The 26,056-nt window shown below is 38.0% G+C and overlaps 1 long non-coding RNA gene across 3 annotated transcripts in view; it reads left to right on the forward strand.

Moving 5' to 3' along the window:
- Window positions 1–25,574, forward strand: part of LOC309707532 — a 42,004-nt gene extending 16,430 nt beyond the window's left edge. For 2 of the 3 annotated variants that reach the window (XR_014277002.1, XR_014277004.1), the window contains 2 exons: window positions 17,204–17,363; window positions 23,798–25,574. This is a non-coding gene — a long non-coding RNA (uncharacterized lncRNA). Of the gene's footprint in view, window positions 1–2,234; window positions 2,339–17,203; window positions 17,364–23,797 lie in introns of all 3 variants that reach the window. The other variant, XR_014277003.1, reaches the window with a different exon arrangement.
- The last annotated feature ends 482 nt before the right edge of the window (window positions 25,575–26,056 follow it).

Genomic DNA, 26,056 nt, shown 5'->3' on the forward strand with positions numbered 1-26,056 from the left:
TATCTTTGGCTTTTTAGACATGATAGCTATATTTATCTGTTATTTACTTTCTGTGACTACCCCAATTTAGATGACAAGGCAGGTTTATTTTCCAGCACCCTTTAACAGCAAGGTAATTTGAGGCAAAACAATATATTATATGTACAAAGGACACAACAGGTAATTAAAAGTGTTTGCATCATGCATTTTTTTAAAAAAATATGAAACTCTACCACTCTAGTGGTAAGCTTTTAGTTATACTGATGCTTTATTATTGTTATGGTCTTTTTGCCCGAGTGTTATGATCTTGTAGGGACAACACCAGCACAGCAGCACAGAGTACAGATGCAATGTAGTGAAAACATCTTCACTCAGTAAGACATTCAGCTGTTTAAAATACACATAAAGTGACCTTATGACATTTTCTCTAATGTTTAGCGTGCATTCTGCCCTGGTTATTATCGCATCAGCACTTACAAATCTAGAGCACATAACAAAACAAAAACAGATAGAAATCACCAAATGCATATGATTGCACAGTTCTGAGAAGGGCATGTTTTTCCAGGCTCGCAAATTTACAAAACTCAAGTGTCCTGAGGCTAAGACATCATCGCACACTATACAGTGTATAGTGTGTGTATTTGAGAGAGGGGAAAGAGGGGGGAGAGCAAGAGCGCAAGCCAGAGGGAGGGAGAGAGGGAGAAAGAGCGTGATGGAGAGAGAAAGGAAGACATTATCTGTGCAATTCCAAGCCATGTCCATCATGTGGCAGTGTGCAGTTTCGTAGAAGCCGCTGTCACAATGGAGCAGAGCCAGTCAAAGTCATCCTAATCCCTTACACACACACACACACACACACACACACACACACACACACACAGATATGTCTGGTCTTTATCTCTGTGTGCAGCTTGAAGCTTGCAGCCTGCCTCCCCCCCTGTCCCTCCTGCGTTCTCCTGCTCCTCTCTCTTTGATGCCTCTGTGGAAACACAGGACCTGCTAATGGAGACAAGAAAAAGGCTTTTCACTACACTACCTTCTTGTCATTCATGCCAATTCATTACAGTAGTGTTTAAAAAGGAGGGGGGAGGGGAAAATAGATTTGCTGTGTCTGGATCTTTGAAAAAAATAAATAAATAGAAAATGTGTGTCAAATGCTGCAAATTAAAATCAGAATAAATGGCACTGATGCTTAAAGACTTGCTAATAAAGAAGGTAGTGAGAAATGGCTTGTTTTTATTACCTTGGTATATGTAGAAATGTTTTTATATTGTTTTTGCTTTCATTTAAAGAAAATAGTCCTGTTATACCTGTTCTATTTTTTTTTATTTCCTCATGACCCTGTGAATCAAAGTGAACAACCACCTAAAACAATAAGACAAACTGTGTGCACAAGGATTAAACAGCTATCCTATTTTAATTTGCTGTTGGAATATGACAGCATCAAATTAGCCACATTGCAATTTTTTTTTTATTTACTTTTTACATATTTGCATATTTTTTCCTGGTTCATCATCCCAACACATACACAGTTTATTTAGAAATTAATGAATTTAGTTTTTTTTTTTTTAAAGTTACATGAATACATTTTTAACCACTCTAGTCTTACAATTTGTGTACGTAAAAGTCATCTTTCTGTATCTGTCACACTTATGCTTATGAACAAATACCTGCACTCATAATTCTTTTATTATTTAAAATTCTCAATAACACTGATTGAAATGCAGTCACAAACTATGTTTTACAGATGGCTGTAGACACTCACTGTTGTAATTCTCCAAACCTCCTCTGTACATATGGTTCATGATTTGAACAAAAAATTTCAAATTGAGATTTAGATCACTTCATAAGATTTAAAGTCCAGTTCTTGTGTAATTTGGCATACGCCAGCCTTTCCTCCCTGTTACTCTTGGCGTCTTGACAGCCACCCTTCCACTGAGGCCAGTTCTGATGGCACATGGACTCAAGTCAAGGGCCAGATGCATCTCTCAGGTCCTGTGTCAGATCTTTGCTGAATTTTCCCCCTATTCCTTAAAAATATGATTTTCAGATACTGTTCCTCCAGTACAGAGAAATGTTTTTGTTTTTTTAGGCCTACCACTTCTTCATCTGCTGAGTACTTGTGCAGTTTCATCCTGTTGTTTTTTTTTTTGCCTTTATTCAATAGTAGCGCAGTGAAGATAGACAGGAAAATGGGATGAGAGAGAAGGAAAAGACACATGTCATGCAATTCTTCCCCTTCTCTTTCTTCAAAGGGCCGTCCGTGGGTCATCCACAAACCCGGGCCACCGCATATTGTTGTCTCACCCACTAAGATAGCTGGCACCCCACTTCATCCCATTTTTAAGGACACATCATGGTGAGCTATGCCACATTTTCAGCTAATACCTCTTTGAGGATCACCTTCTTGGTGTAAAAACACTATTTTGTACCTTTCAAACAGTTTTATTGTTGGAAATTTTAATAGATTTAACAAAATAAATGGGAAGAAACACTGGGTTTTTTAGTAACACTTAAATTGTTTTAAGTAAACAATTTAAAATAGTTATTCATCTTAATGTGCAGACCGACAATATGATTTATCGTGTTTTGTTGCGCACTTTGAGTCCTTATGTAGGCTATGGAAAAGGCAGGAAACATTTCCTTCTTACCTCTCATGTCTCTTGTGTATGTGTACAAGCCGGCATATTACCTTTTGTTGCTTTTATTCCATGTCATGCTTTTCAAGTCTGCACTCAGTATATTTTAGCTCAAACGTTAATCATAACAATGAGGAGGGCGATGGTTCACAATGTTGCCTCTCTATGAAATATTCCAAATGTCAGAAGAATGACATGCACAGTCATGATAGTAATAAAATGTGTGAGCAGAAACCTTATAGTGAAATGGTTTGGAAGAGGATGTAGCCTATTATGACACAGAATGATGGTACATATGGCAGTATATATACAATGATGTCTATCTTTTAGTGGCTGGATAGCTGACTCGGCTATTATACTACTTATATATTGCTGATTGTTGTTGACTAAATTCACATAGAACCAGCAGCAGCCTAAACACAAGTTAGCTGCCCACAGTCTGCCCACAAAGAAAATCCAATGCAGCACATGCCAGAAGTTATTATGCAACTCATTTCAAAGTGAGTTATTTCTCCATACTGCCCTACTACCCACTTTAACCCATATGACCTAACTATTGCTCTAGCCAGTATATGATTATCTTAATTATCTTAAATAAAACCTTTACCCTCTTAAGAAAATGATTTAAACCAGCTGTCTCTTGGTAAAAAAAAAGCATCATTCCATCTGAATCATATTATATTCCAGTCATGAATAATCGCTGTCAGTCTTCTCCTGGAACAGCAGCTGTGAAATAATGACCGTAGGAGCAAACGTATCATTATGTGGGATGTCCTTTAAGTTCTCAGTAAAGAGAAGTACAGTGTCAGACCCTATCTGTTGACCCAACATCCTCTTTTCTTGACTTTGCAGCTGACAATGTCACAGTCAACCCTTACTTGACAGCTGACTGAAAGCACTGATGCTCGCTGTTTTCTTAGGAGGAGTCTCTTTGACCACACGTAGCAATTTTGCTTCCAGATGAATTTTTGGCTTTATGTCCAGGTGATGAGTCAGTCTAATTTCGAACATGCATAACTTGCCCTAATGATGCAATCGGTAAGGACACTGTTTGGATTATATTATTTTTTTCAAAGAGAGGGCAATGATATGCTCTCTGCAGGCACATTTCATTCTAAATAAACATGTCTAGAAGTGACAGCTGTCCTGTAAGTCAGGGAGGATAGGGGTAAAATTGCACCTTGACCTTTATACTTTCAAAATAATTTGTTGGTATTTGTAGCTTTAGGTCAACAAACATGTGAGTCTTGACTGACAGAGGGCAGAGGAGGTAAAAATCATGGGTTATTCTTGAAGTTTCTTTTATGTTTACTTTCTAAGCGAAACATATGCGTTATATATTTACAGAAAATGGAAATGGATTGTTCGACAAAGCATCTAAGACTATAGTTTATAGCATTTAACAACATTTAGCTAATTTATTCATATTGAATACCTAACTTTAATTTTACCTTATCAATGAGTGATTGAACTGCAGTGTTTTGATGTACAACTCCACTCTTCTTTTCATTATTGTTACTACTTTACGACTGTGAGTTGTTGAAGTTACTGAAAATGTCACAGCTTTTACTGAATAAGTTTTGCTATACCCACATAGTGGTAAACACTCAGGCCTGTTAAATGATGGAGGGTTCAGTAAGTATGAAATGAAGAAAGTGTTTTATGTTAGATAGCTACAGTACAAAGCCTTGAGTCACCTTTTGTTTCTTCATATTTTGCAAGGAAAAAAAAGAGAAAAGTGAAAAAATGAGTTTGTAGGATTCAAACAAGTACGAAACTCATTATTTGGTGTTACCACTTTTATTCTTCAACACAGCCTGAACTCTCTTTTTCAAGCTTTCTTGTCATTTCTTTAAGTAGTCTTCAGGAATAGTTCTCCAGGCTTCTTGAAGGACATTTTTTTTTCTCACAAGCGCTTCTTTGGATGTTGGCTGCCTTCTGTTCTGTTCTCTGTCAAGAGGATCCCACACTGCTTCAATAATGTTGAGTTCTGCGAGTTTCAGACTTGCCACTTCTTTTTTTTTTATCCTCAACTTATGCAACACAACATCCAGAAGAATAGAATGAACTTTCTGGGACCCCACTAGTTCAGTCTCCAATTTTACAATGACACACTAGAAACCATGCTGAGATATGCCAAGTTTTTGGCTAATTAGCTGTTTGGGAATCACCTTGTTGGTACAACCCCCCCCCCCCCGGAGAACCATTGCTCAAGACCACAGTAAAAATGAGTAAAATATCACTGGCTCCTTGGAAGCCAGATTTTTTAGTAATTACGTTTGTGCAGTGTTGTAAGTATTGGCTCATTTATACTACTTTGACTAAAAACTATTATTTTTTAATAACATGCTACATATAATCTGTCACAACTCAGAATGAGCAACCCAAAAGCATGAAACAAATTAAAAAGGGTAAATAAAGTCAAGGCTAGATTGAATCATTTTAGTATTTTTATTTTTTCATTTTACTATTTTGAGAGAATAAGCCTGATTGGGGACGATAACTGTTAAGTCTGATTGGGGAAGTGGAGGCAGGTGAGCAAAGCGGTGATACTACCGGTAAGAAAACAGAACAGGTGTGAAAGGCAGGTCTGAAGTGTCAGACGAGTTCGATTATGGCAACACAGACATCCAGAAGAAATGAATGGCATTATGACAAATGCTGACAGTGACATACAAAAGAGTCTATTGACGTATCTTGTTCCATTGATATACAAGCTGAATATTTTGCCATTTCTCTATTTCTTTTCTCATGTGCATGAAAAAGTGCTAAAGACGGTACACACTGAAAAATCACATGCTCTGTGACTCAGTTTGAAACTGTAATCAGTGAAATCAGCTGCTGCACTGTTCACTGTTGGCTGGAACGGAAACCGGCAGACTCTTGAGCCTCAATAGCACATGATTGAAAACCTCTGGGATTACGTTCACTGTGCCTTTTGTTCATCTTTAATCATGAGGCTGACATTTTTGTAAAGAGCTTCATGCACTGGTTAGCTAACCCAACATAGGACTCAAGATTTTTGACACCTGGACTAGTTTCAATTGTAATATCTTGTTTATATTGTACAAATTATTATTTAAGTTTAGATTATTAAATTTTATATTGCACCTTATTTTAACACACACACACACACACACACACACACACACACACACACACACACGTTAAAATAAGGTGTCTATTCAGCAATAAAGATCCATGAGTACATCAGGAAGATGGCCGCTACCAACTGTGTGCTTAGTGAATACCTCAGGCAGCAGAAACCCGATGAAGAAGAGGAGCAAGGTAAGGAACCATCATGGAAGTAAAAGCCTCTCCGTGGTATGAACGATCGGCAGGTAGAAGAAGTGGCTGAAATCCAGAAATCCAACCAGTGGCTGGACAATGCAGAGGCACTGATCATGGCAGGAGCGGCTGGAGTCTACCACACCAGGCAAGACCCCAGGTGCAGGTTGTGCATAGATGCCGCTGAGACAATCCAGCAGAGTGTAGGATACTAGCAGGCAGGGCATACATGGGACGCCATAAACAAGTGCCCGGCATAGTATACAGAAACATCTCTGCTGAGTATGGCCTGGAAGTCCCGAGGTCAAAATGGGACATGCACCCTAGGGTGGTTGAGAATGATGTCAATGAAGGCTGAGCCAAGATCCTGTGGGACTTCCAGGTCCAGATACACAAGCTGGTGCTGGCTAACCAACCAGACATGGTTGGTGGACAACAACATAAGGAAAACGGAACATGAGAAGCCAAGAAAGGACTGAGAGAAGAGCTCAAGAAGATGTGGAGGGTGATAGCAGTAATGGTCCCAGTGGTAATCGGATCACTTGGTGAAATGACCACCAAGCTTAGCGAGTGGCTCCAGCAGATCCCAGGAACAACATCTGAGATCTCTGTCCAGAAGAGTGCAGTCCTAGGAACAGCAAAGATACTGTGCAGGACCCTCAAGTTCCCAGGCCTCTGGTAGAAGACCGAGCTTGAAGGATAAAGATCGCCCTGCAGGGAGAGAGCGTTTACATTTTCTCTTTTACAGATGAATATTTAAATTGAGCATCTGTAACAAAACAATTTACCCCCATGGAATTAATAAGGCATTCTGATTTTGATTTGACCTAAAAACAGACATTGGTCTGGTGTTAGTCCTTCAGGCTTCTCATTCTGCAGCACTGCTGTATTTATATTTATAATGGTATAAAGCTATATTTAAACCATTGAGCTCTGCTCTTTTAAAAAACTGGCATAGATGCAACGGTGTCCTTGAAGCCGGATTCAAGAAATAAGCGCTTAAAGTTTTAAAAACATATTTAGCTGACATCATTGGGTATTAGTTCGCTAACATAAACTAATGTAACCAATCAACCTGATGATATCACGTTGCGTATTGGCACAAGATGGCGCTAAATATGTTTTTACAACTTTAATTTAAAGCACTTATTTCTTAAATCCGGCCTTAAAGACGGTGTTACATCTATGCAGGTTTTTGAAAGCAGAGCTCAATGAGCCATAATGTCTTACAGAAACCCCCCACTTTGCTTTTTTTTGCTTCATAAAATATGTGGTTGCTCTTCAGAGATATACAAGTAATTGAACTAGAATAAATAATAGCCATCAATTCACATAACATTATAATAGTGCTGTCACTGGTGACCTGCATACCTGGCAGTAAAGCATTAATTGTATGAGGGAGAGGAACAACCTGCTATGAACCAGAGAAGCCATTCAGCCAGTGTACTGGGGGGCCTCTGTCTCACTCTCTGGGGCAGTAACAAACCTTGCTAAATGGGAAGCCTGTTAAAGGGAACTGCAGTGAAGTAGCACAGGAAATTTGTATGTGTGTGGTTTTTGGTCACCTGCTGGCTCCAGCAACACAAAGGATTTGGTTTTGAATGTGACAGATTAATTAATAGTTTCTGTTCTACCCTGAATTCACCAAAGTGGTGCTGAGTTGTGCATGAATGTGCTCAAAAGCACATGATTGTGTTTTCAGTGAATGGTGAACTGAGCGAATGGTACTTACGACTGAAGAATATGACATGAGCATTGCTCATTCTGACAAAAGTGAATGGATGCTGTGAAGTGTTTGTATTGTGACTGACAGACTCTAACTAGTGCAGCTTGTTTGAATCAAACAGCAAAGCAGTGTGCTGTTTTAGCGAGTCCAATATGAACATATCAGTAAATGTTGTGTAGCAATGGATATTTGTTTTGCATATGTGTTGAACCTAAGTTTTTCAGATTGTCAAACAAATTTTTAATATTAGACAAAGACAACTCAATTAAACATAAAATGCAATTTTTAAACTGTGCCTTTGTGTTATTTTTGGTCAACAGTGGATTTCCTTGGAGCTCGCCCACGAATCCCATTTTTGCCCAGTCTCTTACTTATTATGAATCATGACCTCTGACCATAAGTGGGATAAGTGAGAGTTGCAGTTCTTGAGATGCTATTTTTGGTTCTTTTGTGGCATTCTGGATGAGTCATTGATGTGCTCTTGGAGTAATTTTAGTAGGTTGGCCACTCCTGGAAAGATTCACCATTTGTTTGATGATGGCTCTCACTGTGTTTGACTGGAACGCCAAAGCCTTGGAAATGGCTTTGTATCCTTTTCCAGACAGATAGGTGTCAGTGACTTTGTTTCTCAGCTGTTCTGGAGTTTCTTTAGATGATATGTGTTTTATGATGTGTTGGTTTTTGAGATCCTTTAGCCTACCAAATTTGCCACTGCCAGACAGTGCTTGATTCAACAGGTTGGCTTGGGTGGTTTATTTATAATATTAAAATTTGTTTGATGACCTGAGGAAGAGGGCAAATACTTCTTTTCTGCAGTATTGTATGTCTACGTGGTACTACAGCCACATGAAAACATTAACTTACATAAGTTAGTAGCATGCTGATGTTGTCGTTTAGCTCAATGCAGTACAGCTACTCATGAATTTGAACTTGCATAGATGTTAATCATCCTTAAAAAAAGCACAAACAAATAGGACTTTTTCTTATTTTTAACCAGTAGAGATGCAACTGCTCTTACTAAGTTATTTTGCTATGGGATATGTATGCTGTTTATAGTAACAATGGTAAGAAGAATGATATTAATGATAGTATTTTTAATTCATAAAACAATGCTTCCCAATGTTAACAAATGGGCTAGCAGTAGAGGCAGAAGTCCTTATTAGCCATTTCCCTTTAGTCTGTTTTTGTAATTTAAAAAAATATATATATCCAGAAAGTCAAATGCCTAAAATGTAGAAAGAAAATTTTCTATTATCAAGCACACTGACAACATCATTACAAATTAGTTTCATCCCAGTCTTCCCTGATGGAAGCATATTTTGCAGCACCTCTGGGAGAGAATATTATCAAGTTAATGTAAAACTAACATCATTATGCCAGCCAACTAGAATCACTTAACAGCAGGAAGCCATAACCACTCTCCCACTGTTCCTCGCTACAGATTAATGAACTCAGTGTCAAGCAGCACTTCATTTAATTTTGCCCTCAGTGAATGGATATTTATCATTAATGGATAAACAAACAAGGGAACTTGTCTACTTCATTGCTTGCATGGGCCCGTTGTGTAGTACGTACCGGTGTCAATTGCTTAGGAGCTCTTCAGTGTAATGCTGCCACGGCAGTTTTTACCCCCCAAAATTAAACTTTAGACTTTAGAATTGTTTTGTGTAATAGATATTAATAAATGAAAGTGGTGCAGGCTGGTTGATGCCAGTGAAGTGATATTTATATAAATTTGCACAATCTGTTGTTAAGCATGTGAAATAACCATGACCTCAACTCTGCATTCTCAGGTGGAGATGACAGGAATGTGTTGACTGAAAACATACAAGAACAAACTGATCAAAGACACTTGTTGCAATGACAAGCAAAATAACAATGAGTACCAATTTATCTCAGCATTGACGAAAGCTGTTAATTGACATATGGTCACCTGGTTTGTCAGGTAGCGCATATGTTATTAATTTTATTAGTCAAGACTATAGTTAACCAGTTACAAGGTCTCTTCTGAGAAAACTGTGTTGGCTGTCTGTGTGGTTACCAACATGAATGAGTCCTGCTGTACGACATTACAACATATGATTCGGAAAAACACCATACATTTCTATAAATATATATATATATATATATATATATATATATATATATATATATATATATATATATATATATATATATATATATATATATATATATATATATAACACCCAGCACGCCCCTGCGGGCGGTTTATCCTTCAAGCTCGGGTCCTCTACCAGAGGCCTGGGAGCTTGAGGGTCCTGCGCAGTATCTTAGCTGTTCCCAGGACTGCGCTCTTCTGGACAGAGATCTCCGATGTTATTCCCGGGATCTGCTGGAGCCACTCGCCTAGCTTGGGAGTCACCGCACCTAGTGCTCCGATTACCACGGGGACCACCGTTACCTTCACCCTCCACATCCTCTCGAGCTCTTCTCTGAGCCCTTGGTATTTCCCCAGCTTCTCGTGTTCCTTCTTCGTGATATTGCTGTCATTCGGAACCGCTACATCGATCACTACGGCCGTCTTCTTCTGTTTGTCTACCACCACTATGTCCGGTTGGTTAGCCACCACCACCACTATATATATATATATATATATATATATATATTTAATGCCCTCCAAACAGGCCATTATAGCCCAAAGCTTCCAAAGCCAGACTTCCGTCTGAAGGGAGCTTTGATGTTAATTTGTGTTAAACAGCCAGGTTAGAGTATCCCATTAAGAATGGATGGGTGAATGGTGGTGGGTGGATGGAGGGGAGCCTCGAGGTCATACTCCACTCTTTCTCTGTCTCTCACTCCCCCTTTCTTCATGAGTCAGAGCCAGTCAGGCTACTCTGGATCCTCTGGTCCATTGGAGGCTGAATCTGTTCCAGCTGACTCCATGTAAAAGAAAAAAAAAGTTCACTGACGGACACAGTATATTGGGATCTTTAGATACTGCACCTTTGATGTTGGTTACGTCAGTTGTCCAGTTCTACAATTAATGGTTTTAAAAAATACTAATGACACTAAGAAGCCCTATACTGTTGGTCTATATTTGTCTTTTGGTCTGTGAATCGAAGTATTGGTCAGGTGCCGCTAATCAAATGCACTTAATTAATTGATCATCAGCAAGTTGTCCGCATCTATAAAACCAAAGGTTTTGGCCGTTTGCTTGTCAGGAATATGCAGGTGCGTGTTAATGCAATGCCACAATCTTCCCAGGCATGGATTTCCCTCGATCTGAACAAAACACAGTGTTTCTGACACAATATCCTTTGGACACATGACAGCAAAGAAAAGATGTTTGGCCATAATACATAGCACCACTGTTACAAAGTGTGCACAGTACTGCAAGGTAAGTGAATGTTTATTTGCATTGTTTTCTACTCTTTAGCTTGCACAGCTTTCAATTTGCGTTCTTTCACTCAGCACAACACACACATCTCCCATCAGGTTCCAGAGTCCAACTCAAATAGGGAAGGCATGATTAGATGATGGAGATCTCCTCCTGTGACACTACACCCTGAAATCACTGCTTACTGCAAATGCCAACAAACCTGAATGAAGTGAATCAACATTGTAAAGAAAAGTGGATGAAAATCCCCAACTTTGATGGGAGAGATTGATAAAGTCACATGGAAACAATTACATAAAGTCATTTCAGCTAAAGAGATTTCACAAAGAGATTTCACAGGACTGCAAATATAGTCCTGTGAAAATTTTCTTTTTCACATGACTGTATGTGATTCAAGGGGAAATGCCCTTGCTCTGTGACTTCGGTTGTACATGTAAATGACTTTATGGTCTCAATCAACTGTTTCAAATAACACTGAATATAACAAGAAGTTTATTTTGTAAATTATGGTCCTATGCTCTTTTGCTAATCCCTTGTGACTGACTGCTGATATCTGGATTATCAGTGGAGGAAAAAAGAGCTTGGCTTAAGGCATCACAATGGGAATTCTATTACCGGTGGGTCAATGTAATAGTGGTGCACAATAGACTTTTATATATAGTCTATGGTAAAGACCATGTGAGCTGTTTTACAGAGGTCAATATTACACTGCCTTTGACTTTAAAAAGTGCCATTTTTTAAGTTTGAAGAGATTTTTTTAAAAGGAGCTGCTGGTCTGTCATGAGTCCATAACTGAAACTAAAATAAGATTCAAGCTAATTGCACCTGAGTTCATGCACAGGAACTGGCAAATGAATCATATACAGAAGAAATCACTGTAACTGGCTATAATAATATTCATTACAATGACAGTTTGATGTGTTTACTGCATGACTTGCAAGCTTCACCAATTAGAGTTACACACAGTCGCCATTAGCTCAGTTCTCACACATACAGCTTCTGATCAGCATCATTCATGTGCAGAGGAAAAGCTGTCTGATGCCACAACTCATGACAGTTACCCAGCAAATGTCTCTTAATCTTCGATTTATTGAATTATTTATTCATTGTCCACTTTGTCCTGAGATCCGTTAAAACAATAAGCTCATGCTGAGTACTTAGTTTATTAAACTACAGTGAAACATGTTTGCATCTACTATTATGCTTCTTACCACACTGTTTCATATAGATAATGAGCTGAACAAAAAAAATCCTGGCTTGCAGCTAATCTTGCAAATACAAATATGCATTTTAAATCCATGCCTCTGTCAGTCAGGCTGCAAGGCTTTAAAAAACACCCTCCTTAAAAATGTTATGGATGACTTCACTGCGTTATATCTAGTACACTAGATCTGATCCTCACACTATACTTTAAAGATTTTATGGTTCCAAAATATCAAGACAAGGTCCTGATGACACAAATGTGGCAAATTTGGATGCAGCTGGCCTTTTTTTTCCAAAATGCGATGGTTCTGGCAAGCAGGGGTGCTGGGAGTCTTGCCATACACATGGGCAGGGTTAGGACGAGGCACCAAAGCTTTCTCAGCTCCACCTGAGTGTTGATAGAGTGAGAGAGAGAAAGCGGCAGGTCTTAGGGGACAATGACACACAGTGTCCTGTGTGGAACCATATAAATGCTGTTTGTCATTAATTTATTTAGGACTTAATTGTAATTTCTGACACCTACATGCCCGTATACATAACTGATGTTTGAGGACTTGAATTGAGAAAGTATCATGGCACATTGTGTGTGATTTGAAATAGGGAAGTGTATAACACAGAACAGACAAAAACAAATCTTTTCAAATTGAACTGACCAAGACATGATTGCTGATTGGTAATGGATGGTAGATCACAATGTAATGTAATGAAGTGACTGCTGATATGATTTGGTGCTATATAAATAAAACTGAATTGAATTTATAAGATAAGATTATTACCTCCACCAGGCAGGATATGTTTTGGCAGTGTTTGCGTGTCATTTTGTGTCTGTAAGCATGTTAGCTCAAAATTTTTTGAATGAATCTTGATAAAACTTTGGGATCGTGTTAACAACCCATTTAAATGAAAGGGCTTTACATAACGATTTATTGGTTGAAAATCGATAAAATGCAATGTCACTTACAAAATGTAATGTCAATATCGAGAAAGTATCATATAAGATTTAAAGTATGCCACGTTTGACCTCTGACCTCTCAATCAAGGCCAATAGAAGGTCAAAGTGTTAATAATGATATATAGAGCCATTAAAAAGGAAACTTCTTACTACCATCGTTTGTATTGACAACATATGGGAAATGATATATGGGGATTCAAAATCTTACACTACTTTGAACCTCTGACCTCTTCTTCAAGATCAAATACGGTCAAACTCCCTTTAGGTAAAACTTTCATAAAATGTCTTTTATCTTTAAAACTATGCTTAAAATTCTTCTGATTTTATTTGTATTGGCAACATTTAGAAAATTGCTAAAATTGCTATATAAACAAAGGCTATATAAATGAGCGATCGTGGCTCAAGAGTTGGCAGCTCGTCTTGTAATCAGAAGGTTGCCCGGCTCGGACAGTCTTGGTCGTTGTGTCCTTGGGCAAAACACTTCACCTACCGCCTACTGGTGATGGCCAGAGGGGCCGATGGCGCGATATGGCAGCTTCACTTCTGTCAGTCTGCCGCTGGGCAGCTGTGGCTACAACTGTAGCTTGCCTCCACCAGTGTGTGTGAATGAATAGTGGAATTGTAAAGCACTTTGAGGGTCTCAAAAAGCGCTATATAAATGCAATCCATTATTATTATAAACAGAAGCTATTGGTATATATAAAATCTAAATATGAAATTATAGTTTGCATCCAAATATTGTGTCACATTTGACCTATTTACAAAATCAGTACAATCTGATTTTTACTACACTACATAAATCTTAAAGTAGATGAAAAAAAAAACAAAGTATACAAATGAATATTTTAAAAAATACAGTACTATTCCCTTAACAGGAAATATTCTCCGGAGAGTGAGCTGTGTTGAAAACAACATGATCTGCTGTTAGGTCAGTGCCTATTAGACCTTCCATGTGACACATAAGTCGTTTCAGATTTGAATCTCATAGATTTCCAATACTCAACAATATTTTAGGATTTGTAAAGATTTCCCTTACCAGTGAGGATCAATTGGAAAATATGTGCATCACTGTGATAAATCATTGCTCTGAACTACTGTATTTTTTGCACATAGAACTAAAGTAAAGGTCCCATGAGCCTTGAGGATACAACAGCCTGCAAACTATAAGAGTAATGAGTGAAATGCAGCATGAGATCATTAAGATGAACAGCGCTGCTTTGTGACTTGCTGTGCCTCAGGCATTGGGAGGTCACATTTACTGATTTCATGATTATGTTTCTATTGCATATTGAAAAAGTGTAATTGTCAATTTTGATATGTCTTGGTGATAATGGAAAATGTAATGATTATCCAGTAATGTTCACCCTACGGGACCAAAACTACAGACTGTAGGTTACTGGTGCATGTTGTTTGAATATAACAGGCTTTTAATTGATTTCTCCTCCTCCAGTGAGACCAAATTTATTTTACTGCCTCTGCTGTGGTAAATTTTCAATAAATACAGTTTTGCAATAAATGTCTCACATCATCACCTTGTGTTTTCACAGAGTTAACATTCAGACTGGACTGTATTCACAGTAATGTACAGTAACATTAATTTTCATCTGAAGTGATGGTATATATATATATATGTGTATATATATATATATATATGTGTATGTATATATATATATATATATATATATATATATATATATATATATATATATATATATATATATATATATATATATATATATATATGTAAATAGCAGCTACTATGACATTCCTTCTCATTCCCACATTTAGGTCATTTGAAGATCTCGGAGCTTTGTAGCCTTTAGAAAGTCTTCGATATAAAGGAAAGCTAACAATTCCTCTAAACTCAAATCGTGTTCCAAGGATTAGAAAAGAAGTGCATTCTTCTTGACTGGTATACACACCACAAAGCCTAACACCCCACAAAGAACGCTTATCAAATCTATGATCTTAATCCTACAGTGGGCATGAACAGTGAAAGGATTTTTGTCCCAGTGTATTTCATGACTAAGACAATAACTGAAAGTGCACTGTCCTATGCAAGACTTTGTCTTTCTGTGTCTGAAAGCCTTTCAACTTGTAAAAGGTTGCTGCCCTTGTTGTAGTTGAGCTAACCCAGTGGCTCATTGGGCACTGAGATACCACATGTACATCCACATTAAAAACAATCTGCTGTTCTCAGTTGAATGTTCACCACAAAAATACAAAGACAAACAAATGTACAGAAATAAAGCGAAAGATACGGGTACGGAAAATAGACATAGGAAGCATGAAGGAAACACTGAGAAGTCTTTATGACCAGCACAGTACAAAGGCATCATGGATCATCAGTTCCTATTGCTACTGGGTCTTGTGCTTTTTTGTGCTAGGACCACTCAGGGCATTCAGTAACTTTAAGAAAAGGGGGCCATGGATTAATTTCTCAAGCCCCCTGGTGCCCACTGCACTATGAAATGCTCTAAATGCTAAAGACTGAATACAATTAGAGCTCTCTCTTCAAATACCCATTGATTCAGCTGTTCTTGCGCTATGCCTCAGCTCACTGAGTTCTGAAAGACACTGTGACACCTTTGTGACCTCTGTGTTGAAGAATGTTTTTAGAAAGTAGCAACTAAACAAAAATTGAAATATAGCCGCAAGGAGGTCAAGAGTAAATTTGTTATGCACCTTGCTATTCAAACCATTTAACTAAGTAGTATTAGCTGATAATTATGCTGGGATTTCGAAATGAAAGGAAGACAACATATACGATTGCTGGGCAATGAACAAACTACAAACACAGGCCGGGGTTTGAATGGTTTAGGTCTCTGGATAACCTTCACAAATGAAAGACCGCAGACACAGAAATCTCAGTCATGGCTGCACTGTGGAACTGGTGTCTCTAGAAAATCATGTCCGCCTTACAGCATGACATTTAGATTAATGTCACCATATTTGGAGACCAAAGAAAGACTTTCTTTATTTTATTTGGACAAATGTAATAAATGACATTTTGCAAAACTAGCAAAACTTGAGGTTAAGTCAAGATCTATTAGTATTGACCACAACAATACTAATTGTAGGAACAACTTTTTTAGATATCATCTTTTGAACAATACAAGTACGTAAAATGAAAAAAAAAAGTATTTCAATAACATACATACATACATACATACATACATACATATTGTAACATTAATGGTGAATTACAGAAAGAGAAGATTTAATGCCCATAGGCTAAAAAATTTGGTGTAGTGACACTTTTCAGTTTTAACTGAAGGGTCTAACTATAAAAATGCCTTTCAGTGTTTCTGAATTACATCAGTTTCAATTCAATAGAGCTGTACAAAATAGCCAGTGTCACTCATGTCTGCATGAGAAATAAGCCATAGGTCATTATGCAGCTGCACCTTCTTGCTGAGCAATTGCTTATTTGGCATGTGACGTTTCTAATAGGAAATGTTTCTGAATCCTTCTGCTCGGTTGTCATGGAACGTCTCGCTGTGTCTCGTAGCCCACGGCTTAGTTCCTCCTCTTTCTGTCTGTCTCGATCACTCTGACTTTCTCTTTCCCTGCCTCCCTTTTCCCTTCACTTTTTTCCCCCTCTCTTTCCTTGGCTGAGATAAATAGGAGGTAGTTAGTGCTGATGTGAGAACATAGTGTTGCCTGCACAGTAAAAACTACATTTGTCAGTGCCACAGTGCTTTTTTGCTCTGGGTAATTGTGTGTCATTGTCTTGCAAGACTGCCTGGAGATATTCCTGCTATGGAAAAGGAAGTGAGGTCGGTGGGAGTGGGGTGTGGGGGTGGGGCGAATTTTGTGCGAAGTGGAAATGAAAAGAATTTGTTGTTCTACTATGTGACACATGCAGTGGCCTATGTGATTAATTAGGCCATTAGCAGATGCAAACAGTTCCATGCTATTCAGGTCATGCTGATCCTTAACAGCTTAATTTCAGTTTTTGTGATTTGTTTTTGTGTTTTTTAACGATTCTTTAAACAGCACACCATTAAAACCACCTGCCTAATCTTGTGTTGTTTTCCCTGGTGCTGCCAAAACAGCTGTCATCCATATGGGCACGGACTCCACACCTCGGGTTGTCTTGAGGTGTTTGGCACAGATGCTGGGAGCAGATGGAATTTCTATGGAGCGTCCAAGGATTTGGCTTATTTTGGTGCATCAGTCCTGTCTCTTGACCTGACCGGAGGTTGCTGCCTATCAGTGAGTGCTGCTGCAGTGGACTTTTAAGTTTTAAGTTAAATGGCATCGCTGTCATGTAGACTCTCATTTCAGTGCACATATCTTCAGCTTCTATCACTGTGGTATTGGTAGAGTGCACAGAAAAAGTCTGACTTTTTATGATAGAGGTGCATGTCTTTAACATTATTAGAACCTGAACTCACAAAGCTTGCTCATGCCATGTTGGCAATTTAGACAAAACATTTTAATAAGCCATATAATATGATATTTGGACTGTATAAATAGCACCCTCATAGGTATCTGTGAAACTGATGTAACGTGCTGTAAAAACAAAGTGAAAAAAAGTGAAGTTCTCGCTGTAATCAGGACTAGCTTGATGGGCTCACCTCACCGATGTCAGGGTTCTTGAAAGCCCCTTTGGGGAAACAAAGCTCTCACAGGCTTAAAAACTTTCTCTATTCCATCACACAACCATCTTACCCCCAGCCAAACACTGCACAGAACAAATAGCAGTCACATATTTTATGTTAGTTATGAGAACAGGGACCCCTTTAATAAAATAAGCAGCTGAACTCAACTTTAAGGAGTGTCAGGGTTTGGATCTTATATAGTTGCAAAACCCCCCCAAAAAAACCAATGCCATTTCACAGAAACTGTCCTTGTCTCTGAAGGTTTAAAGTGAGAACCTCAGTGGTATCGCAAACGTCATGATTACACTAGTTGTCATGGGAAGGTGGCTCCGTACTTATCAGCTTCAGGATGTACAAAGAATACAACAGTATATAACCAGGAATGATTTGTGGACTGATATCAGGGCACTTATCCTTGTATCCTCGACATGGTTTTGCTTGAACTACAAATGTAGTTCAGGCAATTTATGTAAACCACAACTATAATGATCTTGCACAATGAACAACAGAAAAATAGAAAATGCTTTTGATAGTAGCCATTTAGTAGTTACTATCAAAAACATGGTAAATTGTTGTATCTCCTCAACTAGCCAGACTTTCAGTTGGATTCTGATAGGCGCTCAGTTTCGAGGTTGTCCTTTGATGTGCTTTTAAAATTGTCAATATGTTAAAAGTTGTGATTTTTAAATTGGGTAAATTGGTGCTAATTTATAACATTTGTAACCGAAACTTATCCCAAAAGGTTCACACATAAAAAAAGTTATTGAGATGTTCAAGCAATCAAATTGATATTAGACATGTAAGGACAACAACAACAAAAATACTTTGTGTGTTATTGAACAGTATAATGTCTTTCTACTTATGCAATATATGCTGTGTTGCTGGAAGCAAATATTTAGACATGTAGATGTGAACCCAACTGCATTTTGGCTGTGAAGTATCTCTTTGTGTCCTGAGCTCACCACCTTCCCAAGCCTCCCAGTCATTCAAATGGTAAACCAGCAGAACCGACTCTTAATTCATTGAGCAGCATTAACAGTCCAGTCCAGCTCTGAGCACTCCAGTCTGACTCACTGTTTCCCACTACTTTCTCCAGGCAAAGAAAAGAAAAGTATTTACCATGTGAAAAGAGACAGAAAGAGGAGTTAGAGAGCTGGATGTGGCACGCTTAATCTGTAATCTGTCTCTGCCATTTTTCTTCGAAGCATGTCCTATTTACTTTTGTGTATGAGTGTGTGTGTGTGTGCCTGTGTGAGTCAGTCCTGTTTTCTTCTCTCTTCTCAAGTTTCAGTCTGAGTTTCACTCAGGTGAGACTTTTAAAGTAATTCTTAGAAAACTAAATGTCACCACTGGCCTTGCATAAACAATAAATCTTTCACTAATTTCAGACACAGAGAATGATCTCCAACAACAAAACTGATGCTTTTCCATTGGTCACAATGTTTGCTAACATGTTAGAGGGAACATGATCATTTTTCCAATCATAATATCTTTGAGAATGATTGTGTTGTACTGGTTGATTGGGAAAGAAATGGTTTTATTAATAGTGGGTTTTTTGTTGTTGTTTGCTTTTTGGTCTGAACCACTTGATGCACATATGAGATGAAAAAAAAAAAACATCAGAGCTGGCAACTGACGCACTGAAAATTGTTTGTTTTGATGAAGATTTGAATGGTGCAACAAAGCAGGAATGCTTGATTTACTTCGGAAATTAGCCTTTTTAATGACAATTCATGAGGCAGCGGTGTAAAGAAATGCATCACCAATGTAGCAATGTACAGCCAAAGATATTTTATTTCAAGGTAAAAGCAGTTCTGGTGAATTTTACAAACAAAATGATAATTTTTAGAGAACAGTATTGTTTTTCTTTTGCTATGTGTTGCACTCAGAGCACGTGGTTAACCTGGGCAATTAAATAATTGCCAGGAAAGTCCTTTTTTAAAAGAAAAAAAAATGGACTGTTCATTGAACCTTCTGAAAATAAAAAAATAAACAATTAAAAATTAGTTAATTTGCATCATATTTACTATATCTTGGTGGTGTTTTTCCCCCCAATTTATTGCTTAAAAATTTATTGTGCAACAAGTCATATGAGTAAAATTACGTGTGTATATAAGGAAATGTAAGTAGGTTTTCTGGAAATAATGAAATGTTGAGAAATGAATACAATAAAAATGAGTACAATGACCCAATGGCACAATAATATATTCCTGCCCTAGCTTTAAAAGTTGATAGTACAGTGAACATAATCCACACAATAACTGCTTTATGTTTCTTTCAAAATATATCTGCTAAAACTCAGGATAGAGTATAAAAGTGTTTTCTTATTGGCCAGTGTTGAATGTGCATGCCTTGATAGTTTTATCCTGCCTCTCCTGACTGTATGAGAAGTACAATCAGAGCTCCTTTCCTTATGGGGCAGTTGGGCTTTATAGAACATCTGTCTGTAAACATAAAATGTCTGCAGGAGATGCTTGCTTGGCATTCAGCACCACGTGAAACTCATGCTAATATGCAACTGTCTCTTAAACATCCTCCTAATTACATCTAATCTCTCTCAATGCGCCCCTCGGCAATGTTAAAATTGATGCATGAAGCAAGACAAGTGCATGTTCTGCTTGGCTGGCTCAGGTTATGGTGAGAGAGCAAGAGAGCGAACAGCAGGTTTTTGAGATGGCTTTGTGATCTAAATGTGATCATTTTGTGTTCTACACAGATTTGCATTTGTGGCCCTTTAAAGGCCAAACAAATAAACAGTTTCTGTCATTTCTGGTATATTTCTGCGCAGTAACCTTACATTTGAATGATAATGAATATGTTTGATGGGATATTCTAGCTGCTAACTGTTATCATGACCTCGGGATTTTTTATGAATCTTGAATAGATTCATTTAAGAGAGGGGAAAAAAAACAAAGAACAGATCAATGAACACTGTTTTTCCTCTGGATTACACTGGTGATATCACTGGTCACATGTGTGGTTCAGTAATAGAAGTCATAGATTTTTCTCTGTGTATTATAGACTGTTACACGACTCAGTTGTTTGATAATACTCAGTGATGGGCTTGCATCTGAACTGTCATGGAAGTAATTATACTGTAAATAACGTTTGTCTGTGTATGTATGCATGCTTTTGTGTGTGTGTGTGTGTGTGTGTGTGTGTGTGTGTGTGTGTGTGTGTGTGTGTGTGTGTGTGTGTGTGTGGACTTGACAGCCAAGGGCAGGCAGGCATTACATCAGATTCCTTCCTCTCTGCATAAGCAGCATTAAGGAATGCGAGGAAGAGTGGCTGCGGATGTTGCATAGATGCATGCTTGCTAGGTACTCACTAGCTTTGAGGACATTTGGTGAAGGATAGTATCATATATAGTATATTTCCATCTCAGCAAAAGGATTTATTCTGTGATATAGTGATGTTAATGAGGAGGTTCAAAGGAAGGTGGATGTTGTTATCACCAAAACCTCATCCGGTCAGGATGCGAATAAAACAGCCATCAATCTGTTGCAGTATCTCAGTTTATTGAATTGTAATCAGTGGTAACTCAACTTAAAGGAAGACACATGGTCTGCTAACTCTGAAAAGAAAATAAGGTTTGGATTTTAAGTTACTAATTAACTTAAGAATAACGCTTAAACTCAAGAGACCAAATCAAACTCATCTGAGCTGCCACCCTATGTGGGAGTGAAAAGAGTGAGCTGTAAGTGAGTGCAGTCCTTATATAATGTGTGACAGGTGAGCGCAATTAAGGGCAAACTCCAAAGCCAATCAAAGGTGAGAAAGGGAAACAAGGTAAGTCTGGTGAGGTGAGGGAGAGGGAGGAAAAAAGGGGGTAAGAAAAACAAGAATCCTTATAACAGAGACATTTCAGAAATTTTAAGACCAAGCCATTGAATAAGGTGGTTTTGTTTCTGTTATATAAACACTCACTCTGGGATAGTCTCAGCATTTAATGTGACTTACAGGTACAACACAGCCATGCCAGAAAAGTAGCTCAAATATCAAAAATGGCAGTTCTTATGTCTTGCCCGTCTTGTTGGATTGAGAGGATCTGTGGTGCCCAAAAGAGTGACTCCGCTGAGTCCCTTCTTTTCATCTGACATTATCGGGAGGTTAACATTTGGGTTTTCAAATGAAAATGTTGAATGTCATACATTCGTACAAGTTATTAATTTTGTTTAAAAAAGTGAATTGAATTATCTTAAATTTGGATTTTTCCTGGCCAAAAATTACTTTCATTTAGATTAATGTTGTTACTGATACTGTCTTCCACCTTTTTATTGCCACAAATATGAATACATGGTGAACTGTTAACCAGTTCAGATGTTGCTGTTGTATATAAACTTTGACTGATTGTCTTGAAACATTTTTATTCCTTGAATTATTATTATTATTATTTTTCTTTTACAGAGAATCCTGCATTTGTGCCTCCTAAAGTAAACTGAGGTGTTGCAATAACATTTCACAAAAACAACGGTTCACACTGTTCCCATGGTGACATCCGGTGCCCATTTTCCAAACATTTACTTTTCATTCTTCTGCCTTATTAAAATCTTCATTTCTCTCTTTTTTAAACCTCTTTTTAAAAGGTTGCTATCTTAACTGTAGCTGAACTTTTATGTAAGCTGTATGGGTAACAGTCTGAAAACTGTGTCAAGCACATGATGTTCCTTGAGCGACACAAACACATTAACAATTTGTCTAAGTTAGAGACAGTTAGAGCACTGCGTTGACAAGGAAATGGTTCTTGACAGGTAATGGGACACTAATTAAACCCTCTTCAGTAATAAGGTGATGCTTTCTGACTCAGTGAAGACCTAATCATAAGGTTTTAGCACATAATGTCTTTAAGAATAATCACTTAGCAATAAAAATGAATGAAAATGAATATTCAAATGAGAGAATATGTAAATTATGAATTGCTTGTCCTTTTACCTTTACTCATTTATCTGTATGTCATACTGTCTCACATAAAGAACATGTATTTCTTTCATCTTTTTGTTTACTCCACTATATTAAAGAAAATGCCACAAAGAAAGGAGGCCGCCTCTGAGTTTCAGTGTTGAGCTATCAGTGCTAGTACATTTGGTGATAAATGTGGCATGGCAGAAGGCCTAAGAGGCTAGAAGAGATGGGTTCTCTGGTTGAGGATCTGCTGAGGCAATGATACTCTCTACTGGGGCGCTTCACTTGTTTGTGCCAGCAGAAAGTCACCATCTCTTTTCTTGTTTTGTTCCAACACAGAGAAATTCTTCTGTTTAAACCCCTACCTGCTGGTACTGAATTCTTATCAAATAAAATGTTAGGCTCATAGTAACACTGGTCTCTCACTTCCCACTTGTCACAATTAAATACATATGGATAAGCATTGTTTTTGAACTTTGGGTGTTCCTTTTATGGGTTGCCACAGTAGATCATCTGCCTCCATCTCACTCTATCCCTAGCGTTCTCTGCAGTCACACCAACCCCACTGCATGTACTCCTTCACTACATCCATGAACCTCCTCTGTGGTCTTCCTCTTTTCTTCCTGCCTGGCAGCTCCATCCCCAACATCCTTTGTTCAATATATCTACTATCTCTCTTCTGCACATGTCCATTAAAGCCTTGCCTCTCCAACTCGGTCTCTAAATCACTCAATCTGAGCTGTCCCTCTGATGAACTCATTTTAATCCTTTCCATTCAGTGAAAATCTACTTTGTGCATCTTCAAACCATAATTTTTGAACGTGAATGAGTATAATTTAACACAAATCTGAATCTTTTCTCAAAACTTTTCCTCGAGACATTTCCTGTGATTTTGTCATTTAATACTATTAAAATAACTATGTGAGTACTGATAGGAAATGTATTTCTGATGGTTAGCTGCCAGAAGTGACTACATGCATCTGTGTATCCATCCATTTCTTTCCATCATTGCTTATCCCTTGTGGGATCACTAAATTATCGATCGGTCCTTCTAGCTATCTATCTGGAACAATATTGTTTGGTTATTCATACTTTCAGCCAGTTAAAAGTCATCAGCTTAACATGCCTGTCTTTGGACTGTAGGAGGAAGTTGGAGTACCCAGAGAGAACTCACAAAGGCAACCATAAAGCAAGAGAACATGCAAACAAAGAGGCCTTCCCTGCCTTGCCAGCCAACAGGTTCGAACCAAGAACGTTCTGCCAAGGAATTGAGAAAACATGCAAAATTCAACTATCGTGCTACTGATAAGCCATTTCATGATGCCAGACTGTATTTTGTCATCCAACAATCTGAAATATTTACCTCAAGTTCAGTATTCTTCTCCCACGATTATGCTGAAATCTTGTGTTGATTGCAGTGTGGCATACTTTTAGCCTTCCTCTGTCAGTGCCGTATCAGAGGCATGCTGTGTCTGTTTGGGCTGTGCAGTTAGACCAGCAGTTAATTATTAGCATGACTGGTGAAGTGCAGAAGCTGCTGACCATTTTGGGATGTTTATGTTTGAGCCTCCTAAACTGTTTGACATGAGAAAATGTCTGTAATGAGAAAGGTATTTAACTAATGGGAACAGCTATCACAGTGTTACTGATGAAGGAGGAAAGGGGGAAATTTGGATACCCAAATACATATACTACCTAAGAATAAAATATAATAAAATCACTAAAGCAGCACTATATACAAAAAATAAAATTGCAGAAATGTGTCACTGCAGACATTGCTGATTATATGCCTCATATCCAGAATAGTAGGCAGATGAAATGGCAAAGGTTGGTAAAAAACAGCATTGTCATAGCAACATAAACAGAAGATGTTCACTGCCCTGCTGTAATCAGAGGGGTTTCAGGCGACAGCTGGAAGTCCTGTGACTGCAGAGAAGCTGGACTGTAATATGGCACCAGGAGCTTATCAAAAACATTGATTTCAACATTGATTTCAATTAAGTCTGCATTGCGTGAAGGAGTGAATGGAGGTTAAATTAAATGAATGCCTTCAAACCCATGCTCTGTGGCACATTGTATTCAAACAGATTGGAACAACAGCAGTAATACTGTGACTGTACTTGAGTCATGAATGCAAATTTTCTATCACTTGGACACAATTTCAGATGGGACAAAACACGTCACAACCCTGTGTTGTTATCTGTATGATGTGTGCGTTTGTGTGTAGTTCAGGGTGCTTGGCAGGGAATTCATGCAGGCAATTAAAACTGTTCATTAATGCTTTGTTAACCAACACTCCAGCTAATCCTATCATATGGCAGGCAGCGATAAGGGCATTTGCTCTCTTGCTGCCTGTCTGTCTGTCCCTCTCTGCTGGGAGTTGATATGCTATCAGCACACTGTTTGTTAAGGTGTACAGAAGACTCACTAATATCCTGATTCAGCAGTGGTTCAGGGTAATACAGGAAGGAGATGTTTGGCAGTGTACACTAGATAGCCTTTAAAACCTCAGGTTATGTCTAATAGACGAAAATATTAAACATATCACCCCAAATAAACAACAGAATACCGAAATTGCATTGATGCATTTTCTGATCTGTCACTGCCCCCATCAGTGGGATAACCATCATTTCCTGTTGTTTACAAAATCATAACTGATTAAAAAATGTGACTTGAGGCCTATAAGCAGAATTAAAAGCTTAGTGAGGTAAGTTGAAAGTTAACCTAGCACTTTCAGTTTTACTAAAGTGGTTACGCTCCTATGGTTTGATGGTAACTTAATGTTACAGAGCAGGTTATGTTCTGATGATCATCTACTTGCTTAACTATTTGTTGAAAGATCCCACTAATTTTGAGGAACAGCTAGTAGGAGGGTCTATAGTCTAAAGCCCTTGTTTTTTCTTCTTCTCAATATGTCCAATTTTTCAAATGTCACCTGCATATATATATTTCATTTTTCTGTAATCTTGAATATAGTGATGTAATAAAACAGAGTACTTAAAACCTTGCAATTTCTGAGCTTTTATGAAATTGGCAAAAGTTTTGCGAGATCCCAAGTTTGCTTTGCGAGATCTCGCAAAAGTCCGTCTTAATTTTTTTTTCTCCCATGTCCCTTGCGGGGCTCCGTAATAAATAAGTCATATAATACAAAAACCAGCTATTCACATTTCAGCTTTTAACTATTTAAATTTTCAGCTTTTTTCTTTTAAACAAATTTAAAGTGAAACAACACAAAACACTGCAAACCACAACACAATTAAATATAAATTAAAATATGAAAACAAAAAGAACATGCATATTCTCTGTCATATGTGCCTGCATGAATAAACTTTCTGAATCCTTTATCATCCACAACTATTTCAGGGTCCGGAACAGAACAAAACAAGAGACCCCCAGGAACCC

The sequence above is a fragment of the Aulonocara stuartgranti genome, assembly GCF_965226115.1.
Source record: "Aulonocara stuartgranti genome assembly, chromosome: 5".
Classification (NCBI taxonomy): Eukaryota; Metazoa; Chordata; class Actinopteri; order Cichliformes; family Cichlidae; genus Aulonocara; species Aulonocara stuartgranti.